The sequence below is a fragment of the Hyperolius riggenbachi genome, chromosome 3 (assembly GCF_040937935.1).
Source record: "Hyperolius riggenbachi isolate aHypRig1 chromosome 3, aHypRig1.pri, whole genome shotgun sequence".
In the NCBI taxonomy this organism is placed as follows: domain Eukaryota; kingdom Metazoa; phylum Chordata; class Amphibia; order Anura; family Hyperoliidae; genus Hyperolius; species Hyperolius riggenbachi.
The window spans coordinates 58,268,442-58,288,007 of record NC_090648.1 but is presented as its reverse complement, the minus strand read 5'-3'; the positions used below and the strand labels follow the sequence as shown (position 1 = coordinate 58,288,007).

General features: G+C 39.9%; 1 pseudogene; it reads right to left on the bottom strand.

The window, feature by feature from the left end:
- Positions 1–19,566, bottom strand: part of LOC137562124 (zinc finger protein 300-like) — a 61,276-nt pseudogene that overhangs the window by 22,784 nt on the left and 18,926 nt on the right.

Below are 19,566 nucleotides of genomic sequence, written 5' to 3'. Positions count from 1 at the left end.
TTGCACAGACTTGTAGGAGGACTGCTAATGTATCTTATGTCACAGGAGAGAGTTTTCCCATTCGAGAACTCATTACATGTGGGAGCACTCATGTAGTCTATCTAATATGGTGCCCATGTGGCTTCCAGTATATAGGAAGGACAAAAAGGAAGCTAAAATCACGGATTAATGAGCATGTGAATAACATAACAAAAGGTTTTAAAAACCACAGTGTCTCTAGGCACTTTGCTTGAAGGCATGGCCGAGACCCAGGACTCATGCACTTTAGCGCTTTGCAAAAACTTACCACAAGATGGCGAGGATGCCACAAAGTACGCGAAATTTCAAAAATGGAAACCAAATGCATCTTTCAAATGCATACCATGAGACCGGAGGGTTTGAATGTGGAACTTGATCTCAACTGCTTTATTTCAGACGATTAGGTTAACTATTACACTTAGGGCCCTTTTCCACCAGCGCGTTTGCGCTGGCTGAATCGCAAAACCGCAAACCGCTAGCGATTTTACAATCGCTACGGTTTGCTTTTTAACATAGGAATCGCGGTAGGTCATTTCCACTACCGCGATTCGCTTTTGTCGGGAACGCGAACGCGCGGCGGAGCGATAATTGCCGCGATTTTGCTATGCAGTGCATAGCATAGCAAAATCGCGGCCGCAAACGTCGGGGGAATCGCCGGTTTTGCGATTCAGCAATCGCTAGCGTTCAGCGTGAACGCTAGCGATTGCAGGTGGAAAAGGGCCCTTAGGGATCACATCCAAAACTGTAATTACTGGGAATAAAATGTTAGTGAGTTCACAAATTAGACACTAGGGGGAGTCACAATGATGGTAGTGTATCACATCTGGTTATATTCTGGCAAGGGTTGTACGTGTGTTCTGGTATAGGAACTACTTAGTAGCAAGGGTGTTGGAATTTGTGACATCTGCTTATGCATATGTTGTTCCCGTGGGGCCCTTTCTGAGGGGGTGGAGGGTACTAAACCAATATCACCCTACTATTGGTGCAAGGCACTGGCATATGTCACAATTGCATGCACAGTGATAAACTGATGTATTAAAGATAGAAGCAGCAGATGTTAGCACTATATGTGTAGAATTTAGAGGCAATTTATTGGGTTCGGGTATGTTGTATGTAATGTTTCAGAGTTATGGAAAGAGATGTTAGTTCTGAGAGGTTCATTGGGTAGTAGGGGTAGGTGATACTAAGCGTTTACAGGGTGTTGCAATACACATGCACTGACGGGTTGGATCGGGCACGGGGGATGTGGCACATCCCCAATTTTGATATATATAACAAAACGAGGGTAGATATTATTTTAGTGGGTACTGCCATATATGGGCATATGCCGCATGCCCAGGATCTAGCGATCAGGCAATGCACTAAGATCATTACGCAACATGCTAAATGAAATAGTGGGGTTTCAAGGTGCCCTATGCAGTATGTGGGGGTAGTCATCAGTGCCACTAGTGAGGGGATGCTGTGTGGTATGATAAATATGTGGGTTAAATACGTAAGGAGGAAACGATGCTGTTTGCCAAAGGGGAATAAAAAGGTAATATACATCTCCCATATAGATGCGGATTGTGGGAGGAAGTATTTATGTAAATGTGGCATTATTTTAATATATTTTACACAATTCGCAACCTGGCGGAAGCTACTGGCAAATGTAGCACAGTAGCGTCCTGATGGAGGAAGTAATTTGCATAGCATTAGGTTCATAGCGTCTCGCTGCTGACGCCTGGGCAAGCCCCTGATGAGTCATCATTGACGAAACCGGTAGGGCGTGGCCTCAGGCGGAACAGCAGCGGAGACGCAGATGTGTGAGAGCTGAGGAGGACGTCCACTATTGATATGCGCATAATTTTTCTACAATTGTGAGTGCACTTTTATATGTTTTAATCTTTTAATAAACGGGATTATGCTATGGAACTTTTCTCTCTGAGTTCTTAAGGAGACAGTTGGTCTAATCGAGATCCTTGATGCGGGATACTACAAACGCAGTTGCTGGTCTGTAGCCGGTCAGCCAATCCATCCGGTGAGCGTTTTATGTACTAGTGGTGTGGGGTGCATGCTGACTGCACACACAAGGAAGGTGTCTTGGTTGAGCTAAACTTCACTGGTGGAGGGAGCTGTTCGGAAGTTGTTTAGAAGCAAGATTACGCTATGTCTTTTCCCTTGTCTGCTTAGGATATTCACAGGGGGAAGCTGCTGAGGACCCATGCTGTGTGAATATTAATGAAATGTGTTTGCTGATGTCTATATATGTCAGCCTCTGGACATTGGTGAGAGTATAATATTGTACACCAGCCCTGCTTATGTTGATGGAAAGTAGAGTGAAGTACTCATACCACGGAATTGTCATTGCTGGACTTTGTAGAAAAAATCTGTGTATTATAGTCCACCTAGAGAAGACATTGAAATTCAGGACTTTCTAAATATATATGGTATCAGGAGGGGAGGCTGAGATAACGCCCACCTGTTACAGTTCATACATTGTATAAAGTCTGTACCACATAGTGGGAGCGCTGTACGCATACACTAAAGCTATCTATTTAGGGAGGTGATACCCCCAGCGTACATAGCGATCCACTAGGGTGGAGTGTTGGTATTCGATTGCGTTAAGCTTTAGAGTATGATAAGTCAAGAAGAGCGCCCATACCACAAAAGCAATATATCTGATACTCTGTTGCCGAACCCTGCCTGTACTTAGACTCCGCCTCTGCCTCGTGATCTTGTACCTCGATATATCTGATACTCTGTTGCCGAACCCTGCCTGTACTTAGACTCCGCCTTTGCCTCCTGATCTTGTACTTTATCCGTCCGTGTGTGTATGACCTGATTTGTCCGACCTCGAGAACCGACCTTCCTGTTAGAGGCGGTTCCCCGTTCTGTTAGTGACACTTCCTCCTAAGGGTTACTTTCAGACCTTCCTTCCTACTGTCAGCCTGACTCCTCCCATCTCTGAGAGTTCAGGTCTGCGGAAGGAATCCATGCAGTACTCCTGACTGCACTGAGGCCTTGTCCTCAAATTGTTACTGTTGCACCAAAACCCTACACTCTACTCAGGTGAACAGAGGTTAGTTGGTATATCGGATTATCGGTGATACTGCAGATCACTTATAATCTGGTATACATCTGTATTTCCAGTGATACTGCAGATCACCGGTAATCAGATCCTCTCTGTGCTTCACCGATCGTTACAACTCATCACTCAATATCCTCATCACTTAATATCCTCCTCATCACTCAATATCCTCATCACTCAATATCCTCATCACTCAATATCTTCAATGCTCAATATCCTCATCACTTAATGTCCTCCTCACTTAATATCCTCATCACTTAATGTCCTCATCACTAAATATCCTCATCACTTAATGTACTCATTACTCAATATCCTCATCAATTAATATCCTCATCACTCAATATCCTCATCACTCAATGTACTCATCACTCAATATCCTCATCACTTAATGTCCTCCTCACTCAATATCCTCATCACTTAATGTCCTCATCACTTAATGTCCTCATCACTCAATATCCTCATCACTCAATATCTTCATTGCTCAATATCCTCATCACTCAATGTCCTCATCACTCAATATCCTCATCACTCAATGTACTCATCACTCAATATCCTCATCACTCAATGTACTCATCACTCAAGTTAAAAAGAACAGTCTTCACAGCCAGAACACAAGAACAGATACAATATTATAATATAATAGGATTACTTTCACACAGTAAAAATTTAAAATTATTATGGTGTTTGCATTGAGGCCCTGTTCACAGTTCTCAGTTTTGTTGCATAATAATTCTGCATGCCAACTCACTGCCTATACAATTCTATGGGGCTGTTCACAGTACTGCATTGTAACTGATTGCTTTATTCTAACTCACTGCATGCAGGCTTTGTGTTATATTCTATGTCCAGCCTCCATTGCAGTTCACACTCATTATAAAACATTGTACAGGGTGTGTTATTCAACTAACCACCTGGAAACTAGCCTAAAGGAACAATTTAACCTAAAATCAACAACACAACAAATATAAAAGACACATTGATAATGCCTTTTCATAGAAAAAAAAACAATTCTAACATTGTAAAGATAAGGAAACAAAATGCAAAGATTATGACTAACACTTTCACTATTGTCATGGTATATTTGGAAAGTTCCAACATATTTCACATCAGTGGCTGCATCACTAATCTATATACAGAAAAAACAAACATTGATAAATGTGGCTTGTATACACTAGTAGAAAAAAACATTAAAATACTAATATATACATGCAGATCAGCGCTACAATTGTACAAAAAGTGGTGTAAATGACTTTTTCTTATGAAGCTGTCACTTACCATAGGTATTATTATCTTACAGCCATGAACCTTTTGCCAACAGGTTATAGACTTGTCCAAGTCCTCATGGGGTATTCTCAAGATTTCCTTTTTTTCCAAAAGCACTCCCTGAAAAGAAGTGCCCCAAAGCAGTTAATGTGGATGCACAGACAATTTGTTAAATTTGGTGCTGCTATAAACCTCACTGTAAATTTGTGACTATGGTGTGCCAAACAATCAAATGAAGCAACTGAACTCTGCTTATTGACATAGGAGTGCAAAATCAGTGTTGGGGTGTTATATCGCCAAACTCTAGATTTAACGCAGTGCAGGTATAGCCAAATACTGTTATTCAATAAAAATGTAGCTGAGTACTGTTATTGGCTGCCATGTAGGATGCTGGTTGAAGAGCTTGGCCAAGAGATTTGTGTTCGGCTTAGTTATAGCAGGGTTAATGACTGTTAAGGGATGGGGTTGAATGTTAGGTTTAGGCTTAGTTATAGGAAGGTTTGAGAGAGGTTAATAAAAGGTTAGATATGATAGTGTTAGGCAGTATGGGTAAATTCAACATTAGGACGTGTTAGAGATGATTAAGTGATGGCAATAATGGCACACAAATTACTGATGCTTAAATAATATTACAGTATCTTGAATGATATTCAAAATAACAGCAATCAATGTACTCAATGAAACACACACTTCTTTTAAATATATGCAGAATGCACTCTGCAGCTGCCAGAGGAGTTTGGCATGAGTAGGAAGGCTGGCTGTGGCTGGCATCTTTGTATAGGCCCTTGCCAGGGAGCGCTCTTAAAGGATATTATATCAAGTGGGTTAAACAGGGTAACCTTGTGCTTACATAACATATGTCACAAATCAAAGATGGGTAATCAACAACAGAACATAAACAAAACAAGGTATTGTTCCATGACCATTTCTTCCTCTGTAGCATCTTCTATTTTGCAGTTGTGATTTGAATTACACTCGTTATGCACAATTTTATTTACAATTAATCTTAAAGGACAACTGTAGTGAGAGGGATATGGAGGCTGCCATATTTTTTCCCCTTTTAAGCAATACTAGTTGTCTGGCTGTCCTGCTGATCCTCTGCCTCTAATACTTTTAGCCATAGACCCGGAACAAGCATGCAGTAGATCAGGTGTTTCTGACATTATTGTCACATCTGACAAGATTAACTGCATTAAATTAACTGCATGCTTGTTTCTGGGCCAAATAGATCAGCAGGTCTGCCAGGCAACTAGTATTGTTTAATGGGAAATATGGCAGCCTCCATATACCTCTCACTACAGTTGTCCTTTAAAAAAATAATAAACAAAGTTGACACAAAGAGAAACTTTCAGCAAGAAGTTACATCTCTTAATCACAAGCAAAAAAACAAATAAATAAATAAATACATATATATATAATGTTTTGTTTCCTGTACTGCCCAGGCCTAAGACTGGCAGCATCAGTATTTTCCCTCACTCACTTTTGTACAGTGTAATGTCAGACATGTGCCATCCAGTTATAGTGGTCACACATTAAAAAGCCTTTTCTGTATAATATTAAATGTATTAACATAATTGATTATTTCTCTTAACAGTACAATCTAAAGAAGTCAAAATAACACAATACAATGCTAACTATAATGTATTTAGATTAATATTACAGGTGAGGTAATCAGTATGTTTATAGTTACCTGGTAGAAAGTAGTATTGGTCCCCTTACTCCTGTGATCTCTCTGTGAACCTTCTGCCTGACTGAGGTCTGACCCATTTTATATTCACTTCTCCTCCATTTACCAACATGAAGTGGTTTGGGATTGGCTAAAAAGGGCTTGTTGTTAACAACAAAAGGTTTATTTACAGAGGTATGAAAGAACAGTTTCCAGACTTCTTTATTTAAACCTGCCTCCATCCAGCCAGGTGCTAATTTCATTAACATTTCACAGTATAAACAAAAGGCAAAGTGAAGAAATTATCTAAGATGAAGATCTATCACTAACATAACAATAGATGAATACAATGTATAGGTCAATAGAGGATGGACAGTTTCAGTGTTCTGCCCATACAGAAAAAAAGTTCAGAACTAAACTCACAAATTTAGAAAGTACTCTCCTCTAAACCTCTCTTAGAATCATAGTCGTATATGTGTATCTTTAAATGGAACTTTTATTTTATTTTTATTTTATTTTTTGATTTGATATTTGATATTTAAATATATTTGATATTTGAATGTGTGAATGACTAGTATACAATAGCACAAGATTCTAATTTCTAATTTAACTTAATTTGTTACCTCTGTGTATGTTCTATCAGATGACCTCCCCTAATTAGCACTGTTTCATATTCCCTGCTAGCTGTGCTGTATATTGATGTTATTTATATATTTGAGTCAGTTTTCATGCTATACAACTAAAAGAAATTTCACTATGGTGTAGAAAACTAGTCAGTTTAATTTAAATTAAATTATACTTTGCATTTAATTTACAATTCTAAAATATGAGTAATTGTTTATCTTTTCTGGTTCAATTTAGTATTTTCATTATTGTAAAATTCAAATTTGTGTGCAAACTTGCCTTAGCAAAAAACTGCTAAATTTCACCACAAAAATAATGAACATTACATTTTCTTCTTTAGGCTTCCTTTTGCACCTTGAAAAGGCAGATAGTTTTACTATTGTTTAATCATGCGCATCTATATTCTGCAGTATTGTTTTACTGCTTTGTAATAAATACTGTAGTGCTAAAGCATCTAATATCACAGGTCCTCTTGTTGAATACAGTTTGCACAAAAGACCTTCTCTGGAAATGACAAGGGCAAGTTATCTTTTGTTGAGGATAAACTCATTATTTTTAGATTGTCTCTGTGTATTACATGGATTAATGTGAAACATTTTACAAGTGTTGAAAAAGGCTTTCTTCAGGTTATCTCCATATATTGAAGGCAAACAGTGTTTCAGCTTAATCACTTTGTATGGGTTGGAAAAAAAAACATAAGGAATTCACAGTGCTTCTAACAGAAACTGGCAGGTAGGAGATTCAATTTTTTCCACTAGTGAAACGACTAGTCTGGGTGTTGAAAATTAGTTCCAAACACTCTTCCCCTGTGCAGCTAATTGCTTTTGTGGCAAGAAGGGAATTTCTGGAGGGTCTCATCATAACAGCTCCTTAAATAGAGTACAGAGCGTATTGCAGCTGAGGCTCCACTAAAGAATATTTTCAGCTTACGGTCGGTTTTAGAAATCTTAGGAAAAAAAATAACGTTTGTTAAAATGAAATGCATGCCAAGTGACAGGCAGCCTACTGGGTAAATCAAAGTGCAGGAAACTTGTCCTTTGAAGCCATTAGACCTGCCGGGGCTCAGGGCGGGTTCAGTGGAGCGCTCGTTAAGTCTAACAAAGTGCTCGTTAAACTATATGAGCATAGCATAATTTAGCAGGGCATGCTATGGCTGCATAGCCTGTGCTGGAGATTATTACCACACTCTGCTGTAGCAGTGCAGCTTAGTGAATCAAGCCCAGTGACTAAGTGACTAGTATAGTGATTGGCTTCTGAGTTCCTCAAAGGGGCAGTTAGTCCCATGACTAAATACTGTCTAAAGAACTGCAAAGCAGAGTAGTTCAGAAATGTGCAGCACTTCCTCAATGTGCTGACGCAGCGTGACCAAGTGCCTAGAAGGACACAAAATGGCCGTTTATCTCCCACAATCAGTGCCCGCCACCTCATCACCTCTGCTCACCAGGCTGCCATAGCCGCCAGCACCTACGGCAAATCTATGGGTGATTCAGCACTGCATAAATATAATTTAAACATTATTCTTATAAAATAATTGGGAAACCAAATTCAGAATTTAAGATAGTTGATAGGAAATTAATATTTATATTACATGAACAAACAGTATATGACTCATCCCAGGTAGTACTGACCTAACACTGGCTTTTAAAAGTCCTTTACACACGCCTGACTAAGGGCTGGTTCACACAGATGCTTTTGTGGCATTTCAGACTTTTTTCGGTACACTCTGCCATCCAATAAAAGTAAATGGGAGCGTTTAGGGCTGGCTTTTGCAGGCTTTCATGCAAGCCTGGCAGTTGATCCCGGCATCGTGACTGGTCTCAAAAGAAACATGCAGCTTTCGGAGGCGATAAATGCTGGGAAATCAGTGTAGGGACTTGAACCGCTAGCCTTGAAAGCTTCCCAAAAGCCTTCAAAAGCTGGTGGTTAAATGCCAGGATTTGAACCCCATGCTGAGCAAAAACTCGGCAGACATCCACTTGAACCAGCCCTTAAGTCGGCTGAGGTGGTCGATAACGACTATCTCAGCCAACAATCAGGAGTTTGTACAGCACCCAGCTACCCCCGATGCCCATCCTGGGAACGATCTACGAAAATTGTTTGTGCCACTCCCCCGCCCACCACGTGATGTCATGTATTGCACTGCTTGTTTTCCCTTTATTGCCCACCCACCCTCATAGCACAGCTGACACACATTTGTGCAGCCCTGCTCAGCAATGTTCCCCAAGGGGATCAGGTGCTCATCTCCAACAGGCAATATGCATTGGAAGTGTGTACAAGCCCTAATGCTTGGAATACACAATGAGTTATTCAGCAGATTTACTGGTCAATTGATTTTCCAATCGATTCCCATCTACTTCTATGAGAAAATCGATCTAAAAAAGATCTAACTCAGATCAGACCTTTTGGAAAATATCTATCAAGCCATCTATCTGCCAAAGAAACTCATGGGCCCATATGCAATTAACTTTTTCTCCTGAGTTATCTCCTAGGAGATAATTTTTCATCTTCGATTTTAGAGCACATTTTTAGCACTTTGCAATAAAAAAGTACCAAAATGTAGGTGAAAAAGTTTTATCAAAATTATTTGGAGTTTTTTTTGCTTGCTGGTGGTGTAAAATTAATTTTATTGACAAGTTTGAAAATATCACTGAGGAGAAAACTTAGGAGAAAAAATGAATTGCATTTAGGGCATGGTGTATTCCCAGCATAAGAATTCCCTTCAAGTGAGAGCTTTACACCATCACACACAACGGCCTTGTTTATTTACATTCACTAAGGATCCATTGAGACACTACAGTTCCCCAGTATGAGGTGACTATCTATTTTACATAAACGCTCCACCTGAGCTTGTTTGGAGAAACAACATCTGCATACAAACTGAATAAAGAAACTTTTAAGAGCTACAAATTCCTCCTTCTTTCTCTACTGGAGAGCGGTGTCTAATGCCAGCAATAAGAAAAGAACACTCTGCATTTAATTTATGCATTGCTCATGCAAGGTAACAAGTAGATTTACATTTCTGGAACAGCTAAGCCTTAGGGTGCATATAGCCACACTATAACTGTCACCTGCAGAGATATAAACCTTTCCCTAGGTAGTGATGGAGAAACATCATAAAAGAACACTTGCAGATCGTAAATTTCTTTGTAACAATTTGTGAATTGATTGTCAGCAGCGAGGCCCAATGATGGCAGGACGAACCTCTAAAACCTTCAGGGCATCTCTGCAACCAGGATTTCTTTAAAAAAACAGTACAAAGTGTCCAAAAACCCAGACAGTGGCATAATGGAGGGAAATCAAGGGCAAAATAGTCGAAACAAAATGTATTTTATGTAAATGCTTTTTAATGTTTTTAAAAAAGAAATGTCAATGGCTGCTGAATTAAGCAGTGAATAGCAAAGCCCCATACATGCTGGGATCACCAAATTTGCAGGGTGTATCAAAACAACACTAACTATTTCAGAAGTGATCCAAATAATGAATACAAACTGAGAATATGAGAAACTATTAACTCTCTCACAATGGAAATGCAATAGTTTTCTTGGGGGAGGGGAACGATGGTTATATGTTTAAAAATGAGTCTTACAGCTTAAAGGGACTCCGAGCAGTGCAGTAACTATGGAAAGATGCATACCATTTTGAAGCTCTCTTTCTCCTCTTTCCAATTATATATAAACCGCCGCCCTACGTCTTTCAGTTTTTGCTATTTGCGCGATCGAATTTGAGGCCGCCGCCCCAGTTTATATATCATTGGAAAGAGGAGAAAGAGAGCTTCAAAATGGTATGCATATTTCCATATTTATTGCACTGCTCGGAGTCCAGCATTGTATTACACAGGACGACTTTTCCCCAAAGTCGGCAGGAGCTGCACAATGCAATGAAATACAAGGAACCAAGGGGGATATAATTACAAACATCATGCTGGGAGGTGTGAGGATATAATTAATTAGTTGTGGGTATGCTTAAAGGCTTACCCACAGGCACTGCTCGGAGTCCCTTTAACTAGATTAGAATAACTGATAAGTGCTGGTTCTTGATGTTCTAGGAGTCAAAATGTAGAGCTGGGAGCATAGTCAATATTTCATGAGCATGTATGATGAGTATGATAACACTATGGTATTTACTGTTTTGGTCATATTTGTATGGTCATAATTATTATCATCATTAATGTCCACTATATGCCAATAACGGGAACCCTACTCATTCCGCCCTTTGCCCCTTCGGGTTCAGTCACTTTAAAGGATGTGATCCCCGCACTTTGATTGGCCCAGTAGGCTGACTGACACAGAAGGACACAATAATTGGGGGAAACATCGACAAGACGCTCCTGGAACATGGACGCACCAGGTTTAGTATATTGTTTTTTCCTGGTTTTTGCCCTAGGCGTGTCTTAAATTCCAGAGCATCTTATACACCAAGAAATACGGTAAATATTAAGTGCTTTTTTTGGTTACCTAAACGACTTGTGTTTTAACTACTTCAGCCTTCAGTGTTTCACCTTATGCATCCGAGCAACTTTCACCTCCCATTCATTCAGCAATAACTTTACCACTACTTATCACAATGAATTGATCTATATCTTGATTTTTCCACCACCAATTAGGCTTTCTTTGGGTAGTACATTTTGCTAAGAATTATTTTTTTCTCAATGCATTTTAACAGGAATATTAAGAAAAAAATGGAAAAAAATAGTTGTTTCTCCATTTTCAGCCATTGTAGTTTTACAATAATACATGCTACCATAATTAAAACCCACATATTTTATTTACCCATTTGTCCTGGTTTTTACACCATTTAAATTATGTCCCTATCACAATGTATAGCGCCAATGTTTTATTTGGAAATAAAGGTGCATTTTTTCAATTTGCATCCATCACTATATACAAGCTTATAATTAAAAAAATAATAGTAATATACTCTCTTGACATGCATATTAAAAAGTTCAGACTCTTGGGTAACTATTTATGTTGTTTTTTATTGTAATTTATTTTTTTATTTTTTTATTAAACCATTTTTTGTAATTGATTGTGTATATTTAAAAAAAAATGTATGTAGATGTAGTTTTACTATTTGGCCACAAGATGGCCTCAGTAATTTTTGCTTTTGTTTTTCATCCTGTAAGCAAGAGTTCTTGCTCACAGGAAGTGAAGGGAAGACATGATACTTAGAAAAATCGTAGCTTTTCAGAGAAGCCGTCAGTCTTTCATACGGAGACATAGATCAATGAATGGGAGCTGTGGCAGTTAGTGCAGCCTATCTGGATGAGTATATCCATCCAGATAGGCTGAAGTGGTTAAATATGTTTTGAATATTTTTTGAATGTACTATTTTGATGTAAATGGGTTTTCTCCCAGTGTCAACACCCTAGCTGTGAATGTAAACATGCAATGTAATCTTCTTAAAGGACCACTCTCACAAAACATTTTGTTTTAAACAGGGCACTATGGCGAAAAATTGTAAAATGTAAAATATGTGCAAACATATACAAATAAGAAGTACATTTTTTCCAGAGTAAAATGAGCCATAAATTACTTTTCTCCTATGTTGCTGTCACTTACAGTAGGTAATAGAAATCTGACAGAAGTTTTGGATTAGTCCATCTCTTCATAGTGGATTCTCAACAAGGCTTTTATTCTTTATAAAGGTATTCCCTAAAAAGGATTTAAACAATGATCCTGGCCAGCTTCCCTGTCGCTACACAGTTTTTTGGCAGTTGGACAGAGCAACTGCCATTCACTAAGTGCTTTTGAAAATAAATAAATCCCTGAGAATCCCCTATAAACAGATGGACTAGTCCAAAACCTGTCACCTCTATCAGATTTTTACTACCTACTGTAAGTGACAGCAACATAGGAGAAAAGTAATTTATAGCTCATTTAACTCTGGAAAAAGTGTACTTCTTATTTGTATATGTTTGCACATATTTTACATTTTACAATTTTTCGCCATAGTGCCCCTTTAAAAACAAAGTGTTTACATTTACAATTATTTGCTGTAGTGCCCCTTTAAGTACCCCCACAGTACTTACTGCATACATGCAGAAGAATCACTGTGTATTTCCTTTTAATTGTTAGTGGGTTTTTTAACATCCGCATGAGCCCTGTATGCTGGCTCAGTGCGAACGCTGACGCTGAGCTGACGGATTCTGGGAGCTATCTAAATAAACAAACTGTCTTTTTTTCCCCTCCCCCTCCATCATATAAGTCATTGGGAGCACTTGTGCGGTTTCTCCCGTGGCTCGCACACACACCAAAAGACTCTCGCACTTCCCCCTTCCCTTTGCAATCACCAAGGTAGCTTTCTGCTGCTGGAGCTTCCCGGAAGTCCAATCGCCACAGTTACGGACTATTTGTTTATTTAGAGAGCTCCCAAAGTCCATCAGAGATCTCTGCACTAAGCCTTGTATCCCAGCATACAGGGCTCACATGGATGGTAAAAGAAACTCACCAACAATTAAGAAGAAATACACAGTGATTCTTCCTTTAACATCACTTGACCCACAGGATGTGTATTATGTTACTATAGTATGCAGCTGTGGTACAGTAGATGCTACTGTAAAATCAGTTGGATAAATTTGTCCCTTATACCTTTGCTAGGAATTATATGTTACAATATATTACTAATTATATTTAGTATATATATATATATATATATATATATATATATATATATATATATATATATATATATATATATATATACTTTTTCTGTATGCATAAGTATGTATATACAGTTACCACCACAGGGGTGCTGCTAAGGTTTTTGTGGACCCACATGGCACATTTGTGGCTCTTCTCACCCGTGCCAGTCAGAGGTCCCTTCCCCTGTAATAATAGGTAGCCAATGGTGCCCCCTCCCCAATATGAAGCCTTTCTGTATAGGTAGGTAGTCAAAGTTACACCCCCCAGCATATATAGTCACCCCCTACAAGTATTTTGTATGTTCTCCCCAGGTCTGCATAGCTTTCCTCCAAGCACTCAGGTTTCCTCACACATACAGATACATTTATTGGCTTCCCCCTAAATTGGCCATAGACTATGATACATGTACTACACGATACATACATAAACATATGACTATGGTAGGCACTAGATTGTGAGCTCCTCTGAGGGACAGTTAGTGACAAGATAATACACTCTGTACAGTGCTGAATAATATGTCGGCACTATATAAATACTTAAATAAATAATTAATTAGTAGCCAAAGCTGTCCTTCCACCCATCCCCACCCAACCTCCCTTTCCCCAACACTCAGAGACCTGCAGATTAGCCGTGACCCAAAGTGATGCAGCACTCAGTAACCATATGACACACATAAAATGCAGGAAATGAGCAATGACCTCACTTCCGCTGCACCGCCCTTCCCTCTGTTCACATTACTGCTGATCTGAGGTCTGTGTATTAAATGACGGGGAGGCAGCAGCAGCCATACAAGTAACAGACAGAGCAGTAATGGCAGCACGGGAGGCCCCTGCTGTGGCATACATGGCATTTTGCCACCCAAACTTTTGGGCACACGTTGAGCAGAATGGCATCTCCCAGTGGCATTAATTACTATTCCCCCTCCGAGTTTTAGCAACTCAGAGGGAGAAGTAATTTGGGATCCAGCGATCATCGGATAACCAAATTACCCTTGCACGGACATGGATATAACAATAAGATGATATGGGTGCTTGGTAACACCCCCTGGTGCGATCAGGCCCCCTATCAAGGTATGCTCAGCTGCTCCCAAAAGTACCACTGTAGAAAGACATAAGAAGAAAAGGGGCGCTTTGAGATCTCTAATAGAACAAATGAACGCTGCTGCTGGGCAGGTCTCACCTGGTTCAGAAGTGGCTGGCACAGCGTACACAGCCTCCGCAAGCTTGCGTCCCACTCAGCCGAGCCGGGGACCAGGCTCACACGCGTATGGGCGGATCTGACGTCACGCTCCAGCGTCCTCCGGGGTCTGTTTCAGCGCCTTCTTGCTGAGCTTCTGAGATGGAGAGATGACTTTACCCGCAGGAATGAGGGGTGATGGACAGCTGGGCTGGGGTAAAGATGGCTGGGACACTCTAGATGTAACTACTCTGGGTGGCCATTGGGAGGCCTCTTCTGTCCTGCCGCAGTATCCTTTCATATATGCTGGCATCTTCACAGCAATGTTGTGGACGTATTACTGGGAGTACTGGTTCATCATGAGCTTGCTGGTCCAGCAAGCCTCCTGTCAGTGCTGGTCAGGTAAGTTCTGGTCCAGCAGGTCTCCAGTCAGGGCTGGTCAGGTGAGCTCTGGTCCAGCAGGTCTCCTGTCTCCTGTCAGGGCTGGGAGTACTGGAGACCTGCTGGACCAGAGCTCACCTGACCAGCACTGACAGGAGACCTGCTGGACCAGAGCTCACCTGACCAGCCCTGACTGGAAACCTGCTGGACCAGAACTTACCTGACCAGCACTGACAGGAGGCTTGCTCGACCAGCAAGCTCATGATGAACCAGTACTCCCAGTAATACGTCCACAACATTGCTGTGAAGATGCCAGCATATATGAAAGGATACTGTGGCAGGGCAGAAGAGGCGGCGATGGCCACCCAGAGTAGTTACATCTAGAGTGTCCCAGCCATCTTTAGCCCAGCTGTCCATCACCCCCCATTCCTGCGGGTAAAGTCATCTCTCCATCTCAGAAGCTCAGCAAGAAGGTGCTGAAACAGACCCCGGAGGACGCTGGAGTGTGTGAGCCTGGTCCCCGGCTCGGCTGAGTGGGACGCCAGCTTGCGGAGGCTGTGTACGCTGTGCCAGCCACTTCTGAACCAGGTGAGACCTGCCCAGCAGCAGCGTTCATTTGTTCTATTAGAAAGCTCAAAGCACCCCTTTTCTTCTTATGGATATAACAATGTTATGTCCATGGCAGTGCCCAGGTCAGGCTGCAGAGCGGGACAGTGCGAGCACTAAAATGACCTTCTTTACCTGCTTTGGGTGCGCACCTGCTTCATTCGCCTCGGCCAAGCAGCACTCCTGTACCCCAACACCTAGATATACCAGTGAAAAAACAGAAAACTGGGGCTAGCACAATTATTTAATGAAAAGAAAGTACAGGAAGCCTGGCACAAGGTTTTGAGTCACTCTCCCTCCCTCAGATGCTCAGTCTTCTGTCCCAAAACATTTTTGTATACTCTGTTCATTGAATAAATGGGATAAACTATATTGGTGAGCCCTGTTTTGGTGTATTTATATAATCGACAATGCTTTGGCAATAAACTACCTCTAAAAGAAAACATCCATGGCAAACCAAAATATATGTAATAATGTATATCACTTCATGAAGTATAAACAAATATCTACGACTTCACACAACACACTGTGGACACAGTTACAATAACTTCTATCCAGACACTGGGACATCTTAAGCAGGGGCGTAACTAGGAACCTCCAGCATCTATTATCAGTGTCTGTGCAGGCGGCAGGCAGCGGCAGATACACATACCTTCCTGCATTCCACCGTGGATGTTCCTCTCTCTAGTGTCTGAAGCAACTTCCTGTTTATATATATATATATATATATCCTATACAATAAAATCCCTGTGTCGCTGTTTCCAGCTGTCCCTGTGTCCCTGTTTTCTGCTACTGTGCACAGTAATGGACAGCTGAATGGGACCAGCGAGGTGGGCGGGTGAGTGAGATGGGCGAGGTGGGTGGGTGTGGGCGGCAGTTTGCGTGCGGCACTCGCACGCATGCACTCTGGCAGCGGCAGAAAAAAGACCTAGAGCCCGTTTTTAAATGGGCTTGGGTCTACTAGTATATTTTATTCTTCATTTTTTTACCATGAATTTTGTTACATTAATTTCTGGTGCTACTTTATCTAACATGGGCCTTTATGGTTCCCTTATTCTTAGATATATATATTTTCTAATGTTTTATATATTTATATATATTTATTTTATGAGGAAATGGACACATGATTACATTACCTGTATATAATTCCATGATTGACTTTTGAATTTCTGGGTTTCAGTATATGGTTATTATGTGGTGCAATATGTTATTTGAACACTAGATGTCATCTTCATTTACTGTGTTTTTTCTGTTTTCAAAACATTTTTCTTAGTGGAAGACATGTTAAACAAACCGTGTTAATGGCGTTGAGTATACAACCGCATTTTGAAAATTATTTTGAAGTACTCTCAGTGTTTAGTCAACAAGTACCCCTGTATGGGGTCTTAATAATGCTTAAAAGGAAAAAGCCAGTCCAAAATTCCAAACAACTAAAAGTAAAACTACACAGAACAATAACTGTAACAGTAGCAATACCGATAGGAATTATCTTCAAAGAAGAAAAGGAAACAGTAAGTAATAATGAGGCAATACATAACACAGAGCATCCTAGTCTATCACTGTATTGCCGTGACACTATGTTATTATGTGGTCGTTTCAGCAATTATTGTTTTTATTTTTCTCTATATATGCCATTTTCTGCATATTTATTAAATTTGATATATTCTTTGATTGTATTTATATAATTTTTGTATCACATTCATATTATTCATATAATTTAACAATGAACACCCTGGGATTGGGCCGGCCTGACAACAAGGCTTGGACTTATATGTAAGATCCTGTGTGTGCATCATTATGCGCGGCAGGGTCTCACAAAGGGTGTGGTCACGCCTTAGTTGCGATTAGCTATGTCCGATGAAGGACAGTGTTCCATCCGCATGAGCTCAGACACGGTTGTCCAGTCTTGGTGTGCGGTTTTGTCCCCATCCCGGAGTGAGTCGATTTTGGTTGACCATCTGTCACTAGTTATTTATGCAGTTTATCCGCCCTGCACAGCGGCCACGTTGCAGCACTATTTGGTCTGCTGTGCAGGCACTTGTGTTATTATACATTGCTATATGGGGTGACCTTACACCCTACGGGTGTCTATTATCTGAAATATAGTGATTACATTATTTGTTACCTCGGCTGTATTCCCACCTGCCGTGTGTCTTGTGGTTTTAATTTGGTTTTAGGAGATATATCCCTTAATAAAGATATTTATTTATACTTCATGGTGTGATATATATTTATATTTTGGTTTGCCATGGATGTCTTTTGTTTGAGGTAGTTCAGTGACTATGTCCATGGTAATGGACTCTTTTGCATACCTGTTGCCCTATTGTTTGCCTACAATGCTTTGGAAATTAGTATTAAGACCCATTTCATAGAACGATGCAAACAATATTTCTACCACATAAAAAATACTAAAAAGATATTACAGGTTTTATTGCATTAAACTTAAAACACATAAACACATCAATCAATGAGCAGATAAAATCACACACATACAAACTATTTTACCTGTCCCCCCACCATTAGTCAGGAAGGGATGAAAATATATTGAATTTAAAATGACATCATTTTTTTAAACTGATTGTCCACACACCTCCACGCAAATATAGAAATACATGGATAATCACGTTCAAGTAATGTAAAAAACAGATATATTTACAGATCTTTTATATAAAGATCATTTTCTTAAAGAACCACTATTGCAAAAAGTGGTTAGATTTAAAGTAAATGTTTACACATTCTAATAAGAAATACAATAGCTGTTGCTAACAGTAGGTAATAAAAATCTAACAGATCTGAAAGTTTTTTGATTATTTCATCTCCTCATGTGGAATTCTCAGTATTTCCTTTATTCTTTACAAAAGCAGTCCCTGGAAAGGAGATAAACAAGGATGTTGGCCAGTCTCCCTACATGTTTGTGCACTTTATTGGTAGCTGGACTGAGCAGTGAGCACCTGCCATTCAGTTAGTACTTTTGAAAATAAAGAAAAAACATAAAAATCCCCTATGAGGAAATGGATAAGTCCAACACCTGTCAGATCTGTTAGATTTTTACAAACTACTGCAAGTAAAAGTGACAGAAAATAAAGGTTTCAATGGCGTTTTACACTTTGACAAATGCACATTATACATACACATGGATTTCAAAGTTTACACTTTTTTTTCCATAATAATGGACTGAAAATAAAACACTGATTAGATGGATATCCTTATGTTATTATCGTCTATTGTGCAAAACAATGTAGTCAGTTAGGATTTAGAAGTTCACTTCATCTGCAGTTTTGTACTTTCTGTGTATCCATGATTTCTGAAGCTATCTATATAAGCTTCAAAGATGCATATGTTAATTAAACTTTTATAATGAAAAGTCATAATCCTGTGATGCTGCAACAAAAATGTTCATTCAAATTAGTTTACAGGCTGACATCCACTCGCTCATGTATCTTCTGATGTTTTCTCAGAGATGACTGTTGTGAGAAGCTCTTGTCACATTCTGAGCAGCTAAATGGTTTTTCTCCTGTGTGAGTTCTCTGATGCTGAGTAAGATGTCCCTCCCGTGTGAAGCTCTTGTCACATTCTGTACATTTAAATGGTTTTTCTCCTGTGTGAGTTCTCTGATGGTGAGTAAGACTTGACCTTTGTGTGAAGCATTTGTCACATTCTGTACATTTATATGGTTTCTTTCCTGTGTGAATCCGGAGATGAATGTTGAAGATTTTTTGAGTGCTGAAGGACTTCTCACATTCAGAGCAAGAAAACGGCTTCTCTGCAATGTGATTCCTCTGGTGAGCTATGAGGGTTGATTCTCTGGTAAAACATTTCCGGCATTCAGAGCAGGAAAAAGGTTTCTCTCCAGTATGAATCCTCTGATGAGCTTTCAAGTTTGATTTCACAGTAAAACATTTCTCACATTCGGGACAAGAAAATGGCTTTTCTCCAGTGTGACTCCTCTGGTGTCCAATAAGCTGTGATTGACAAGTGAAGCTTTTCTCACACTCTGAGCAGTGATGCGGCTTGTCTCCTCTGTGGCTCATCATGTGCTGCTGGAGATCCACTTTGTTGACAGATACTTTTTAGGTGTAGAGCAGGAATTCAGCTTTTTATCACACCTGCAATTAAATAATTAT